This window comes from Pituophis catenifer, unplaced genomic scaffold (genome assembly GCF_029215685.1).
Source record: "Pituophis catenifer annectens isolate HBS135680 unplaced genomic scaffold, rPitCat1.0.hap2 SCAF_3, whole genome shotgun sequence".
NCBI classification, from domain to species: Eukaryota; Metazoa; Chordata; class Lepidosauria; order Squamata; family Colubridae; genus Pituophis; species Pituophis catenifer.
Window position 1 is genome coordinate 100,824,632 of NW_027256883.1, and position 16,541 is coordinate 100,841,172.

Here is a 16,541-nt window from a genome sequence, read left to right on the forward strand (position 1 = left end):
AGGCCAGGCGAGGAGTGACTTGGAGGGGAGGGTGAGGGGCAGGGCCAGCCAGTGGTGGGTTCAGCCGATAGGGAGCCACAGCAGGGGGATGAAAGAGCCGCATGCGGGTCTGGAGCCACGGGTTGCTGACACCCGGTGTATACATTGGGATTAGTGGTAGCAATAATTTTCCTGATTTACAAACAAGATCTAGCTTCATTTAGCAAACTGACATCATATGAAATTATCCTATTCAAGTATGAATAATCCATGTTCCATACTCCTGAAAAGGAAAGTACTTGGCAAACTGAGGACATCAAAACACATTAAATACTATTTTTTATATATATAGAAAATGTACGCAGTCATCCATATTAAATATATAACTCCAGGTAGCTAATATCACATTCACAACCAAGAATATAAAACCACTTTAACAGAACGAAGATATAATTAAAAATAATAAATAGAAAAAGAACAGTGTTTTAAATAAAGCCATTTTGGTAGTGAGAGCTACCAAATGTACAACTTTCTCAAAAGTACCCATCGTTCATCACTATATGATTCATGAGGATCTTAATTTTAACCCAAGTAGAATACTGGGATTCCACTCACTACTTGGGGCATCTTACCTGTAACAAAAATAATAGAACTTGCACATCTTTAGCATCTTAAAATCCTTTTAAGTACTGGAATATTCAAAAGACTGGGGTCATGGTATAGTATTTTAATACTTAGCTGAGTAATTTTGTAGCTACTACATGGACACATTTGTTTATTCTTGGGATCTCCAATACTGCATACTTTGGTGAATAAACCACATTCATTGTTTTCCCTTACAATTTTATATTACCCCCAAATTCAATTGGCCTTTTATCAGTAACGGTACTTTAAAGTATCAGGTAAGATGTCTGAAAAAATAATTAAGAAACTACCAACTTTATTTGGATTTTTAATGGACATATATATATGGAATCACAGAAATCACTCAGATTCGGGAAGATTTGGACTCCGACTGGGTAGTCTCAGGGGGAGAGACAGGGGCAGGTCTTGAGAATGTTATCTGGGATGAGTTTGATCCTGTGACCCCTGAGGACGTGGACAGGATTCTGGGTAGACTGAACGTGACCACTTGTTTATTGGACCCGTGTCCTTCCTGGTTAGTACTGGCTTCCCGGGAAGTGACACGAGGCTGGCTCCAGGGGATTATAAATGCTTCGCTGAGTGAGGGTGACTTTCCCGCCGCCTTGAAAGAGGCGGTGGTGAGGCCTCTCCTCAAGAAGCCTTCCCTGGACCCGGCAATGTTGGTAAATTATCGTCCGGTCTCCAACCTTCGCTTTGTTGCGAAGGTTGTTGAGAGTGTGGTCGCGTAACAGCTCCCCCAGCACCTGGATGAAACGACGTATCTGGATCCGTTCCAGTCGGGCTTCAGGCCCGGGTACAGCACGGAAACGGCATTGGTCGCATTGGTTGATGATCTCTGGAGGGCTCGGGACCGGGGGTGCTCCTCTGTCCTGGTCCTGTTAGATCTCTCAGCGGCTTTTGATACCATCGACCATGGTATCATGCTGCACCGGTTGGAAGAGTTGGGGGTGGGAGGCACTGTGTTGCGGTGGTTCTCCTCCTTTCTCTGACCGGTCGCAGTCTGTGTTGACAGGGGGACAGAGGTCGACCCCGAGGCCCCTCATATGTGGGGTGCCGCAAGGGTCGGTCCTCTCGCCTCTCCTGTTCAACATTTATGTGAAGCCGCTGGACGAGATCATCCGTGGTTTCGGGGTGGAGTACCATCAGTACGCTGATGACACCTAGCTGTACATCTCCACCCCGGATCACCCCAACGATGCCCTTGAAGTGATGTCCCGGTGCCTGGAGGCCGTACGGATCTGGATGGGGAGGAACAGGCTCAGGCTCAACCCATCCAAGACTGAGTGGCTGTAGTTTCCGACGTCCCGATATAGTCAGTTGACGCCATCACTGACTATTGGGGGTGAATCATTGGCCCCCACGGAGAGGGCTCGCAACTTGGGCGTCCTCCTGGATTCACGGCTGTCTTTAGAAGAGCACTTGACGGCCGTGACCGGGAGGATTTTTCATCAGGTTCACCTGATTCGCCAGTTGCGTCCCTTTCTGGATCGGGACTTGTTACGCACGGTCACTCATGCCCTTGTCACCTCCCGCCTGGACTATTGCAACGCTCTCTACATGGGGCTCCCCTTGAGGAGCACCCGGAGGCTCCAACTGGCGCAGAGTGCGGCCGCGCGGGTGGTTATGGGAGCGACATGGCGTTCCCATGTAACACCTCTCCTGCGCGAGCTGCACTGGCTCCCGGTGGTCTTCCAGGTGCGCTTCAAGGTTTTGGTTACCACCTTTAAAGCGCTCCATGGCTTAGGACCCGGGTACTTGCGGGACCGCCTACTACCACCAATAGCCTCCCACCGGCCGGTACGCTCCCATACAGAGGGGCTCCTCCGGGTGCCGTCAGCCAAACAATGCCGACTGGCAGCCCCCAGGAGGAGAGCCTTCTCTGTGGGGGCACCTACTATCTGGAACGAGCTCCCCCCGGAGATACGGAGGATCCCAGATCTGCGCACCTTCCGCCGCGCCTTAAAGACCTTACTATTTCACCAGGCCGGCCTGGCCTAAATTTCCCCCCCTTTTATAAAAGATTTTTAAAATTTTAAATATCTTTTAGTATTTAGATATTCAATTTTAAATTGGTTTTAAAAGTTTGGGGTTTTAAATTTGTCGGGGCCAAAATTATTTAATTTGATTTTATTCTATTTTTAAATTTTGTATTGTATGTGTTTTTATTGTTTGGCTGTGCACCGCCCTGAGTCCTTCGGGAGTAGGGCGGTATAGAAATCTAATAAAATGAAAATGAAAATGAAATGAAATGGTTAATTAGTCTAATCCTCTGCTCTATGCAGAATATGCTAATCAAATCTGAGTTCGCATCTTATAATAAAATAAATAATAAAACATTACTATCAAATTATAAGCCCAATTAAAATCTCTAAAAGATTTCAGAAACAATCAGAAATATTTTAAGGCCTTCCTAAACTGTAACAAAAGAACCAGCTGGAGCTCTAATGGTAAGTGATTCCATAGACTAGGAAAAAAAAACATGTAATTAGAAGTTGATAAGAGTCAAACAGGTCATTTGCAAGACATGAAAGGTTTCTTACGCATATGGTAAACTTCTTGAATTAGGCCTCGAAAATACCTAATACCAGGTCTAGCTGTTTAAACACAGAATGATAGTAGCATCTCTTGGAACACTCACCATTTATTCTGCCTGCACAGTGCGACAGAACCAGATTTAAATATAAACTGGAAATCTTTTTCCAAACAGCAGCACCTGTCAGTCTCAAATCCAAGGATGACACAGTAAAACCAACCCTTTATTTGCTTTCACCTAATGGACTTCAGAATCTTGCCACACTGAAGTTATAACCTTCTAATTTACTCAAGATTCTAGAGTGTGATTACCCTAAACTGTTCATCCCTCCCCCCTCCAGATCAGGACTGCAAAGTCTCTTAATTTGGGCTTCTCTCTGATTAAATTTACTGCCTCCTCCTACGGAAAGCTCTGTACTGCCAAAATTCCTCTCCATTGTTTCTCTAGATGCCCATTCCCTTTTATTTGACAAGGTTCAACTATCCAGAATACTTACTGTACTTTTCAGTATGGTATAAGACACACTTTTTCCCCCCTAAGAGAGGGTGAAAATTTCGGTGTGTCTTATACACTGAATGTGGCCCCACCCACCTGCTGGTCCCCACCCTTTGGCCGTTTTTGGCCTCTGGGCATCGCGTTGTCAGCCTCCACACTGTTCCAGGCTGCGAGGATCGCCATAGCACATTGCCGCCTCCGTGCCTTGCGTTTTTGGCCTCCATGCTTTGTGTTTTTGCCTCCATGTGTCATGTTTTCAGCCTCCACACGCCCCATTTTTGGCCTCTGTATGTCGTGTTTTCAGGCAGTTACAGGCTGCAGGGATCACCACGGCACATTATCGCTGATCGCCACTTCTGGCATCGCATTTTCAGCCTCCACACGTCGCATTATCAGCCTCCACATGCCCCATTTTTGGCCTCCGCACGTCACATTTTCCGGTGGTTCCAAGTGGCAGGGATTGGCAGCCGCCTGGAACCACCCAAAAACGCGATGAACAGAGGCCAAAAACAGGGCATGTGCGGGCCGAAAACGTGACATGCGGAGGCCAAAAAAACGATGCACAGAGGCAGCAATCGGCGGCAATGTCCATGGCGATCCCCGCAGCCTGGAATGGGTCTAAAACGGAGCATTCGGAGGCCAAAAATGCGAGGCATGAAGGCCAAAAACGCGAGGCACAGAGGCAGCGATGGTCTGTGGCAATCCCTGCAGCCTGGAACAGTTGATTGGGGGTGTTCCGGTAGGCCGATCTACCCACCAATCAGCTGCTTGTGCTGAATCAGGCTGCAATAATGTGCTGAAGCTGACCAGGCTGTTTGCTATTTCCTGCAAGGACACTAGCCAGATAAATACCGATGGATGCTGGTAGGCAGAGGCAGAATTTTTTTTTCTTGTTTTCCTCCCCAAAAACTAATGTGCGTCTTATACTCCGAAAAATATGGTAATAAGAATCTGTATTACTATGCTTTGTTTTTAGGTTTTAGGTTTTTTTTAACATAACCTATGGGTTGGGATATTTCCTGCTCAGAGTCATTTGCAACTGAAGCTCCCTTTAAATCCAATGAATATGCATATATACATACATACATAAATACATAAAGTGACTGAGATATATCCTCCATTCCAAATAATTTTATCTCTTTAAGACAGCTTCTTTATGTTTTATAAGTTCTATTTACAATGGTATTACATGGATGGAAAGAACTCTTTAAACTATTGAGCCCAGCACCCTATTATGCACAAAATCCAAATTAAACTATTCATGACAGATGTCTTCTTAACATCTATCTGAAAAGATCGAACAAAGGGATTCCCACCACCTTCCTAGTAATTGTTTGCATTGTCAAATTGATCTTATTGTTAGAGGTGTTTCAGCATTCAGTTGAACTCTTCCCTTCTGTAACTTAAAACTTTTCCCATACCCTGATATCTGAGTGAATATAAAACAGAGCTTGCCTTCTTTTTAAAATGAAGAATCCTATCACATCCCCCTTTTGTCTTCTCTTCTTCAACCCTATTTTCACATACTTTACTTTCTTTTTCCTTCATCATTATACACTCTGAGCTGTACTCAATGGAGATTGTGAATGTCTTGGCTTATTGGTTTCTGCCATGTGTACCAGGGGTAAAATGCTACTGGTACGGACCGGTTCAGGAGGTCTGGTAACGGAGATTGGGGCTGGTTCACCAAACTGGTGGCAATCGTTGGCTGGCCACACCCCCAAACCGGTCCAAGGCCCACAGCCCTGCCATGCTTGCCTGCCTTCCACGCTGCCAAACTCATTGTTGTGACCGTCAGCGATCTAAGGAAACGTGTTCCAGCTCTTCAAGATCAACTTTAAGAGCGCCAACAGGAAAGTAGTGGCAGTGGGGCAACAGGGGCGCGTGTGTGTGTGTTCCTCCACGGTCCTCCTCTCCCTGGTGACAGCCAGAGCTTCGCCTCCTCTTTTCCTCAGAGAAGCGGTGTCTGCCTCCAAGTACTTGCGGAGGGGGGGACACACACACACACCTGTCGCCCCCACTGCCACTACTTTTGCTGTCGGTTTCTCAGTGCTCTTAAAGTCGATATTGAAGAGCTGGAACATGTTTCCTTAGATCACCGCCAAACTCATTGTTGGGAGTGTCAGCGATCTAAGGAAACATGTTCTGGCTCTTCAAGATTGACTTTAAGAGCGCTGAGTAGCTGACAGCAAAAGTAGCGGCGACGAGGGCGACAGCCGTGTGATGTTTCCCTCCGCGGTCCTCTCCCAGGTGACAGGGGTTCATCGCTGCCTCTTTTCCTCACACACATACACACATGCCCCTGTTGCACTATGGCCGCATAGAAGACCTCTCTGGCGCAGCGCAGTTCCAGGATGGCGGGAGAGCCCAAGCAAGCTCTGCCCCCACCACCATTGCTGCCCACCTTCACCAGGCAGAGCTGCAGCACCACAGAGCCCGCTGGGCTTTCCCTTCGGCCTAGGCCACAGCACGGGCGGATGCAGCCCCAGCCAAGGCCGCTCTGACTGAGCGATCACCGCGCCTCTGCAGCAACAGGCGTGCTGGGGCCACCTTACCAGCCTTCATCGCCTCCATGCGCTGCGTGTGGAAGGGGCTGTCGCCATCGCTCTCGCCACCATCCCATCCCGCCTGGCTGCAGAGTGCAGACATCCGCCTGCCTGAAGCAACCCCACCGCTGTTCGCTTTCGTTTCGCGGTGGGAGAAGGAAGAAAGCAAAAGGCAGCAGCGTTTTGCTTTCTTCCTTCTCCTGCCGCGAAACAAAAGCAAATGGTGGCGGGGTTGCTTCGGGCGGGCGGACATCTGCACTCTGCAGCCAAGCGGGATGGGAGTGTGGCGAGAGCGGTGGCGATGGCCCCTTCTGTGTGCAACGCATGGAGGTGATGAAGGCAGGCAAGGCGGCCCCGGTGTGCCTGTTGCTGCAGAGGCGTGGTGTCGCTCAGCCAGGGCGGCCTTGGCTGGGGCTGCATCCGCCTGTGCCACTGCCAAGCCATAGAGAAAGTGCCGCTCCACGGTGGCGTGGCCAGGCCTGGCCCACTCCCTGTGCGGGGGGCTGCCACCCCACCAGCGGCTTCCACCCCTTTCGAATGCCCTACATGGGGAGGGCTCTGCCTTTGCAGAAACGGGGCAGAGGATTGGGGGGGGGGATGCACGGCCCTCTGGGATGGAGAGTAGGGCAAGAGAAGGCTCCGATGTTCGCTTGGGTGGCAGAGGGAAACACAAAGCGTTGGGGGCTTCAGAAGGCAGAATGTCCTTCAAAATGTGCAGCTCCTGGCTCCTGGCACATTTTGTCACAGTGAGTGACGTCAAGTTGGCCACACCCACCAGGTCACGTGACCATCAAGCCATGCCCATCAAGCCACGCCCACAGAACCGGTAGCAAACATTTTTACATTTCACCCCTGATGTGTACCATACCTCTTCCGTTGCCATATACAGTAGGAAGCAATTAGCAGGCACTGCAAAACTAGAAATTGGTTAGTTTTAGATTTGTCCACCATTAAGGCCAGCCTGCTCTTACACTAAGATCTTTTCAGATATTTTCAATCCCAGATTGTCCAACAAAGATACCTTTCACATAACAATAACAAGGTGCTCAGCCAATCTACTTTATCTCTTTTTTTATATAGTATTATCATTAATCCCACCTTTTTATATATAACTTAATAGCAATGGGGCCCTCTAGGGGAATTTTCAATGCAGGTAAAGAACACTGTGAAATCAGGTCCCAAATTTTCTGATCTACTAGGAAATATATTTAGAATTTAGAAAATTCTAAATATAAAGTGGAAAAATTTAGAATTTTTCCACTCTATGAGCCAGATGTCAATCAATGCAACAGCACATCCCATTTATTCTCCTCAGAAACTGTTTATAGTGTAGGTCACCACAAATTTTTGATATATAAAGGAGATGGAAGAAGGTGGGCCTCTTCAATCTCTCACTGATTTGTCTCTCCTGACAAATCTAGCAGACAACTTCGTTTCCCAAAAAATAGAGAAGGGAACAAGGGGATCAGCCATATTGGACTTAATTCTCACTAACATAGATTAAATGATAGAAGGTGTTGAAGCTACAGGAACCTTGTGGGGGGGGGGTTTGCAGTGATCATGCAATATTGGAATTCAACATTATGCAATAGAACAAAGTCAAACGTCTTGGACTTTAAGAGAGCTAATTTCAATAAACTTAAGAGAAAGCTTGGGAAGGATTCCATGGATGAGAATCCTGAAGGGGAAAACAACTCAAGAAGCTTGGGAAATTTTGAAAAGTGAGATTATAAAAGCCCAATCTAGCACAATACCAATGAAGAAGAAAAATAACTGCTCTTGGAGGACTCTGGGGTGGCGCCACGCTGGTGCAGTGCAGGGAAACTAGACTCTGTTCTCCCTGCCTGATTTTCTGCATTTTGGAAGTCAGTAACGGCAAAGCAGGTCCTTGGAGGGGACAGCTATAGTGAGGGGAACATCCAGAGGTGACAGGGAGAGGAGCGATCCCCTGTTACAAAAGGTGAGAGCCCTGAAAACAGGCACAGAAAAGACCAGCTATCAAGGCGAGGTCCAGAGATGTGGCGGCCCAACAAAGATATGAGAGGAAGCAGAAAGTGAGAAGCGGCAGAAGTATTGACGGACAGAAAAAAGAAAAAACTTGGGACACCAAACTATCTCTCTGGTAGATGGGATTTACAAAAATTACTGAATAAAAATGAGTCTCCGAGGTGGAGATGGCAGCGCCTTAGCGGTGGAAGCGGAGAAGGAAGAAGATAGAATTGTTGTTGATTGGCAAGGAGGGAAAGTGATTGCGAGTGTGGATTGAACGGTTGATATATTGGAAAAAGTGTTTTGAGAGACAAAATTCTGTGGAGGAATGTGGCAGGAAGAAAGAAAAGGCTACCTTTCTGGGACAGTGGTGATAGACGTGGAAGAAAGTAAAGAAAGTGAACAGAAAGACAGTGACAGTGCAAATTGAAGGTAGCCACCATTCAGAAAGCAGAAAACAAGGAAGCTGTGGAATGAGCAGAGAGACCGAAGACAAAGAACTGTGGTAATTTAAATGACTTTGAAGGAGACCTACTTTTAAACAGTTGTATATTGTGATCACCCTAGATATTTCAAATTTTTATTGTATACTTTAAATACTTAAGATAAATCCCAGAGACTTATTACTGAGATATTCCTTTGAATTACAAGCTTCAAACTTTAACGGTTCATAGAAACATATTGATTCTCCTGTCTTCAAACTTTGTATTTAAATATTATCAAACAAATTAATTAATATTATCAAACACCTATTTATTGATTAATAATTTGTATATATAGAGATCCTCATATTTAAAATACTTTTTTCTTTCATATTCAATATAGTTAACGATAAGAATAATATAAGAAGCTATAACTGAGATTCATATATATAATAGTTTAAGAAATTGGATGTTAACACTGTATTATTATTGTAAGGAAGGTTTAGAGTGAAAAAGGTGACAATTGATGGCATTGTGGAATAATTTTTTCAAAAATTTAAAAATGTCAAATACATCCACAGTAACTAAAGTGGCAAAAAAAACAATGTCAATGACAGCGTCTCCAGCAGGGCAAAAGTTAATTACAGATATGGTGTGCAGTGAAAAACCAGGGCCGACACCAACCCTGCAAAGTTTATAATCTTCACTAAATATGATTCAGGAGTTCATGATAAAAATGCAGGAATCAATAACAAGCAATCATGAGGAAATGAAGGGTGGATTAGGAGAGGTAAAAGAAGACATAAAGAAATTGGACAATAGAATGGGAAAAATTCAAGAAACAATAGCGAAAAACGAACAGAAAATAAAAGAGATAGAAGCAAGAACAGAACAAACCGAAAAAAAATTAGAAGAAACCGAAGAGAGATTGATAGCGGCAAACAGAAACTTGGAAGAGGCAATTACCCATTTGGAATTAGAGAGATCTGCCTTCGACCTGAGGTTTCAAAGTATCACAGAGACAAGAGAAGAAGATTTATACGAATTGATCATGGATATTCTAGTTGAACCACTACAAATGGATAAAAGTGAATTAAGAAACAACATTGATGAAGTATACAGGGTGCAAACAAAGTACACTAGGAGACACAGATTACCACAGGAAATACATATAAGGTTTGCGAAAAGAGCGGTCAGGGATGAAGTTTATAGAAGAACGAGGGACGACCAGTTGATTTACAAAGGAAGAGAGGTCATAACCCTCAAACAGATACCAAAGAGAATTAGATAGAAACGAAGAGACTACCAGTTCCTTATTACACAATTAATAAAAAACAAAATAATGTTTCACTGGCTGATACCAAAAGGATTGCTAATAACATGGCAGGATAAGAAAATAAGGATAGACACAATAGAAAAAGCCCAGGAATTCTATACATGATATATAGAGGAAGAATCGGACAGCAGAGAAGAACTGGAAACCCGAAGTCAAGACGAACAACAGCTAGAGGAAAAGATACAAGAGAGAGAAGCGATATTGAGACTCAGAAAAGAGAAAGAACAAGAACAAGAAAGCAAAGGGAAACAAGACAAAGGAGGAAAGTAAGGGCAACAAATACGTAGTGGAATGGAGCAAGAAGTGACATTACTTTCGGTCAACATAAATGGATTAAATTCACTGATAAAAAGAAGACAAGTAATTGCTAAACTCCAAAAACAAAACACAGACATTATATGTTTACAGGAGGTCCATATGAAAAAAGGGGAAAGTAATCTTCTGGAAGCCCCCAAATTAGGTAAATTATTTCTGGCTCTATCTGAAGTAAGAAAAAGAGGAATCGCAGTTTATAGAAAAGACAAACAAATATATGCGAAGAGGGAAGAAAGTTATTGATTGAGTTATTAATAAAAGAAAAAAGAACATTAATTGCAGTCATATATGCACCAAACACTCAACAGAAAGAATATTACAGGAAATAACATAAACAAATTGTAGAATTGGAAATAGATAATGTATGCTTATTAGGAGATTTCAACACTGTGGTTGATCAAAAAAAAGACTATAAAACTATAAAACAAGAATTATTTATAATATATTAATTAATTAATAATTAATTAATAAAAAACATGAAAGGAGAACATTATCAAAGACTTTCTTTGAAATGACTCGAGAGCTAAATTTGAAAGATATTTGGAGAGAAATTAATCCACAAAAAACTCAATATACATTCCAAACTACACAATTCATGGTCCCGGATAGACATGGTCTGGATGGATCCAGAAACAGGAAAAAACGTAGAGGAAATAGAAAGGGGAAGAAAAAAGAGATGGATCATGAATCAAAGGATAATAAAAGAAAAAAATTACGTTCAATACATCAAAAAAGAATTAGTATTTTTCCTATAGGAAAATTGGGAATGAACAGACAACTATTCAAAATCTGTGGGACACAACTAAAGCTTACGCCCAGGCCCTTACAAAGGCATACACTATACAAAGAAATAAAAACAAAAAGAAACAATACACAGAATTGCAAGAGAAATTGGGAAAATTAGAAGACAAAATACAGAAAGAACCCCAAAACCAGGAAATTAGAGACAAAAAAGAGATAATTAAACATTAATCACACAAGAACAAATAGCGCAAAAAATTAGAGCAACCAAATAAAACTACTTTGAAAATGCGAACAAACCAGGGAGATGGTTGGCCTATAAATTAAAAAAAAGAAAAAGAAAAGAAACTAATACAACAACTAGAAGATGAAAAAGGGATAGCACACCTTCAGAAGGAATAAAAAGAAAATATAGCAGTAAGATACTACCAAAATTTATATAGTTGGGAGAACATAGAGGAAGATGACATTAAAAGATATCTACAGCAGAGAAACCTCCCATCCTTACCAGAAACCGCAAAAGAAACATTAGATAGAAAAATAATGATGTTAGAATTACAAAGGGCAATTCAAAAACAAAAAAGCAATAAAATACCAGGTCCAGATGGAATTCCAATGGAATTTTACAATGAATTACAAAAACCACTGGAGAAGTTACTATTATAAACATATAATGAAGTACTAGAGCAAGCAATGATACCAAAATCTTGGATGGAGGCACTGATAATCTTAATTCCCAAAGATAATGTGGAAAGGAAAATAATCCAAAATGATAGGCCAATCTCGCTGCTGAATGTTGATTATAAGATACAATAATGGCAGAAAGGATGAAAAACATATTAAATGAAACAGTAAAAGCAATATACTAAACCAGAAAGCAAAAATAGTATTAAATGGAGAAACAACAGAAAGCTTCAACATAACAAAAGGAGTCAGACAGGAATGCTCTCTATCTCTTCTGCTATTTATTTTTTCAATAGAAACACTATTGCAACAAATTAGACAGAATCGGGAAATCAAAGGATTAAAAATTAAAGAACAAGAATATAAAGTACAGGCCTTTGCTGATGACTTGGTATTTATCATAGAAGAACTCTTAGAGACGGGATTAATATTACTACAGGATATAAACCAATTTGGCAAAGTGACAGGGCTTAAAATAAATAAAGAGAAAACTAAAATAATAACCAAAAATCTAACTAAAAGACAAAACGAAGAATTAGAGGAGAAAATGGGAATTTTAAGAGTAAAAAAAATTAAATATCTGGGAATATGGCTATCAGCAAAATGTAGTACGATAAAAGAGTATAATTATAATGCACTGATAAAACAAATACAAAAAGATTTGAAAAATTGGAATAAATTACAGATATCACTAATTGGCAGAATTTCAACAAAATGAACGTATTACCAAAATTGCTATACCTTTTTCAAACAATACCGGTAAAATTAGAGAAGAAATTTTTCAAACAAATAAATAAAATAACATCCAAATTTATATGGGCAGGTAAAAAACTCCGCATCAAACTTAAATTCTTACAAGACAGTAGGAATCATGGGGGCTTTGGCCTCCCGGATTGGGAGCTCTACTACCAGGCAGCAGCCCTGACATGATTAAGATATTGGATTCAACTTAAAAACAAAAGAATATTAGCATTAGAAGGACACGATCTCCAAATAGGTTGGCACTGGTTTCTATGGGAAGATAAAAATAAAACACATTCATATTTTCAGAGGCATATAATAAGAAATTCCATACCCAATGTCTGGGTAAAGTTAAAAAAAAAATCACTATACGAAAATCCCAAACTGGTTATCGACAATGGAGGCAATGACACACCAAAATACAATAGACCTCAATAAAATGGTAAAATACTCAGAAATTTTAGATGAGAAAGGAGAATTAAAATCAATGCAAATGTTGAAAATACAAGGAATAAACATAGAATGGTGGCCCTACTTACAAATCAAAACAAGACTAAAAAGGATCAAGAACAATTAGGCATATAGAACAATGCAGAAGAGCTGAAGGCCGCTATTGAAGCATCCTGGTCTTCCATAACACCTCAGCAGTGCCACAGGCTGATAGCATCCATGCCACGCCGCATTGAGGCAGTAATTGATGCAAAAGGGGCCCAAACCAAGTACTGAGTACATATGCGTGCTTATACTTTTCAGAGGTCCGATATTGTTCTATGTACAATCCTTGTTTTATTGATTTCATGTAATATTCTAATTTTCTGAGATTGTGAATTTCTGTAAACTGTAAACCATAATCATCAAAATTATGACAAATCAAGGCTTGAACTATCTCGCTTTGCATGTAATGAGTCTATCTCATATATTAGTTTTACCTTTTAAGTTGCATTACTGAAATAAATGAACTTTTGCACGATATTCTAATTTTTCGAGTTTCACCTGTACATCAACTAGACCTAAATCTAGTTGGGCAAGAATGTTGGGCTGATGGGATGGACTGCAACATTTCAGTTTGCAGTGAGTACAGAGATTCTTCAAATATTTTTTCTTATGAAGACAAAACAAATCTGCAGGAGCAAAAAAGGAGCTGAGATTGTGGTGCCAATGGAATGCAGACAGATATGTGGATAATAGTTGGTACACAATGGATAGCATTCCCTTGTAAGAAAAAGATGAAAAGTAATAGTTATGGTAGTAGCCAACAAAGGAGCTGTGCCATTTCCCAACTTTTTTCAATATCCTCTTCCCCTTATTTGCCCTCTTCCAGTCATCTTGTACCTTCTGTGAAACAAATATATTGGCTTAGGTGCAGGATCTTACTTAACATATATAACATTTCCATAACATTTATTATATTACATTTCTATAATATAAACAATTCAATTCAAATCAATAGATACAAGCAGATACAATTTTCTCAAGGTTCTCATATTGATATTTTGCATTTGTTTACTAATTTTTTAATGTTCAGATAGCATTTTAGAATTCTACCATTGGAAATTATTCATATTTCTCATTCTGCCATTTTCATGCTAATTTAAAGAAAATCTGCTTCACAAGATCATTTTGCTTACAATGCTGGGGTTGAAGTTAAAAGAAGAATGCTAGCCCCTGGGACTAAAACCATTGTTCACCCTAGTAGTATTATATAGTACATCACAAAATAGATAAATCTGGTTCAATAACAGCTACTTCAGACCCAATAACATCCAGTGGGACATGAACCATTGATGTTAGAAATATATAAACAACACTCATGCTAAAATAATGGTTCCCAAACATGCAAAGGATAACCCTGGAGATGCAAGGATAGCCTCCAAGAGTAGAATAACGGCCCTGCTAAGATCTCTTTCTGTCTTATGCACAAATATTGGATATTACCATATGCCGAAAAGTTCAAAATTTAGTTATTTTTCTACTGTGATTCCAAATCTTGGAAGAAATATTTTCCGGTTCTTCGCTGTGAAAGGAACAGAAGGTACCACTCCCTTTGCTAACTTTCTAATACTGATTAGCCTTTCTGGAGTAGCAAACCTTCCGTTCCAGTAAGATCATTCCGGAGCGGTTTAGAAGATAGACTCCGGCAACAGCGAGACTCCTTCCAAAGATCCTCCTAGATCCCGGCGACAATGCTATTTGCCGGGTACACCCAAACTGCTCCCACTGTTCTTTTTAGCATCGGGGGAGTGGGCATCGCTACTTTCCTTGCCCAATGTTTCCCTGTCCTCCCGCAGCTCCTCCCAATAATTCCCTTCCCCCAGGCTTACCCTGTAATTACATAAGGTCCTGGGTAGTTGTAAATATCATGACAGATAGCCAGGAGGTGAGCGAGAGGTGGAAAACAAACGAACGCCCCCCTCCCCCGCCCCGTCTCCAAAGCCAAGGAGCCGCCCTCCCTAACCAGAACGCGCAGCCACCTGTGGAATCCCGGGAGTTCGCAACGGAAGAGAAGGAAGGCGCCACCTCTTTGGGTGTCACTGGGTCCTGATTTGTCCATCAGACACAGGAAATTGATCACTGTTCTACTTCCATCGCTGTCCTGAAGCCGGGAATCGTAGGAAAAGGTTCCCTTTATTTTGTTTATCCGAAGCGGAAATAAGTGGATGGCCTTTGGGACGTTGCTTGAGATTTGGACAGTGGAGCTCGTGCTCAAAATTACAGACAATGATGCCTTTCTTCAAAGACATGACAAGCTGCCCCAATTCCAGGAACTTCTTTAGACTGAATTACCTGGTTGCCGAGAATGTTTTGCGTCACAATGCGGTGCTTTTTGTTGCAGGGAAGAACAGAGAGAGCGTTTGCCGAAATGGAGGTTGGAATTCATGATGCCATCAAGCAGACTGCTGGAAACAGGGTTATACAGTACGATCAAATGTTTTACTGTTCCTATCTCTTAAGGAATTCAAGAAGAAAAGAAGAAAAATAACGGGTCGCACTTGTGGACCCAAGGAGCACATACAGTCATAGAACATATGCTCTCCAAGATGATAAAAATAGTACCTTCAAATGCAAAATTCAGGATAGAAAGAAGAATGATTAATACTTTCCAGATTGGCTATTAGAATGTTCTGAAATAGGTGATTGAACTGCTGGTTGGTACATTAGCTACTATACCACACTGTTCTCATAGGTAATATTGTGCATTTCTCTGAAATAAAATACAAAATAAGAAATGCAGAATTGTATTTCTGCAAACTAATGAAAAACATCAAGGCTAAACATAGCCCCAACAATTTGTAGATTCCATTTCTTTGAGCTGTGGTCTCATCAGTCTTGAGGATGCAATAGTGCCAGAGATGCCTCCCTGAGAAACAAAGGGAAGTAGAAATAAATTTGCTTTTCTAACTTATCAATGCCTGTAGGTTGTCTAAGCAGAGTGGGAATTAGTACATCTTCATTAAAAGTTTGATGTGAACATTGGATAGCTCTTTCATCAATCATGTACATAAAAACCTGTTAATATTTTGAAACCTGTTCAACTATCACATTCTAATACTTCATACATATAGTTGCATAGTTTGTTTTGTCCCATAAGCATAATGAATGTCAAACATACTAGAAGAATATTCTCTGGTGAGTAACTAGGTAGTTCCCCAATATTACAGGTTGAAGGATATTTTATATGTATAATGTATGAAGATGAAATTACTATTTCATGAAATGTGTAATTTTATAGAAAATTATGTCTTCAAACAAAAGACATTTTCAGTTTAATATTTCAAAACATGTTTACTTTGAAGTAGTCTTCTCCAACCAGATGCATTCCCATGTTTTGCCTATCCTCACTGGGAATACCAGGAGTGGCAATTCAAACACAAATGGAGAATGCCCGGTTAGAAAAGGCTACTATACTCCATGTATAGTACACTTTCCAGCTATCTGTCATTTTCTCATTACTAATCAACTCTGACTTATTTCTCATATTCTCAGCAGTTTTTCACTGCTAGTCAGCACCAATTTTGAAACCCTTCAAGTATTCTTAATAAATTTTATGAATCAAGTATATAAAAAATATAAAGTCAATTCTGACTCTGTAAAATTTTCTGTTATAGAACTGTGAC

The 16,541-nt window shown here is 41.3% G+C and overlaps 1 protein-coding gene across 1 annotated transcript in view; it reads right to left on the bottom strand.

Annotated features, from left to right (window-relative positions):
- Positions 1-14,892, bottom strand: part of LOC139313728 (E3 ubiquitin-protein ligase MARCHF8-like) — a 79,542-nt gene extending 64,650 nt beyond the window's left edge. The window contains exon 1 of the mRNA XM_070939168.1: positions 14,748-14,892. The gene's annotated coding sequence lies outside the window, so the exon portion shown is untranslated. The remainder of the gene's footprint in view (positions 1-14,747) is intronic.
- Positions 14,893-16,541: the final 1,649 nt, after the last annotated feature.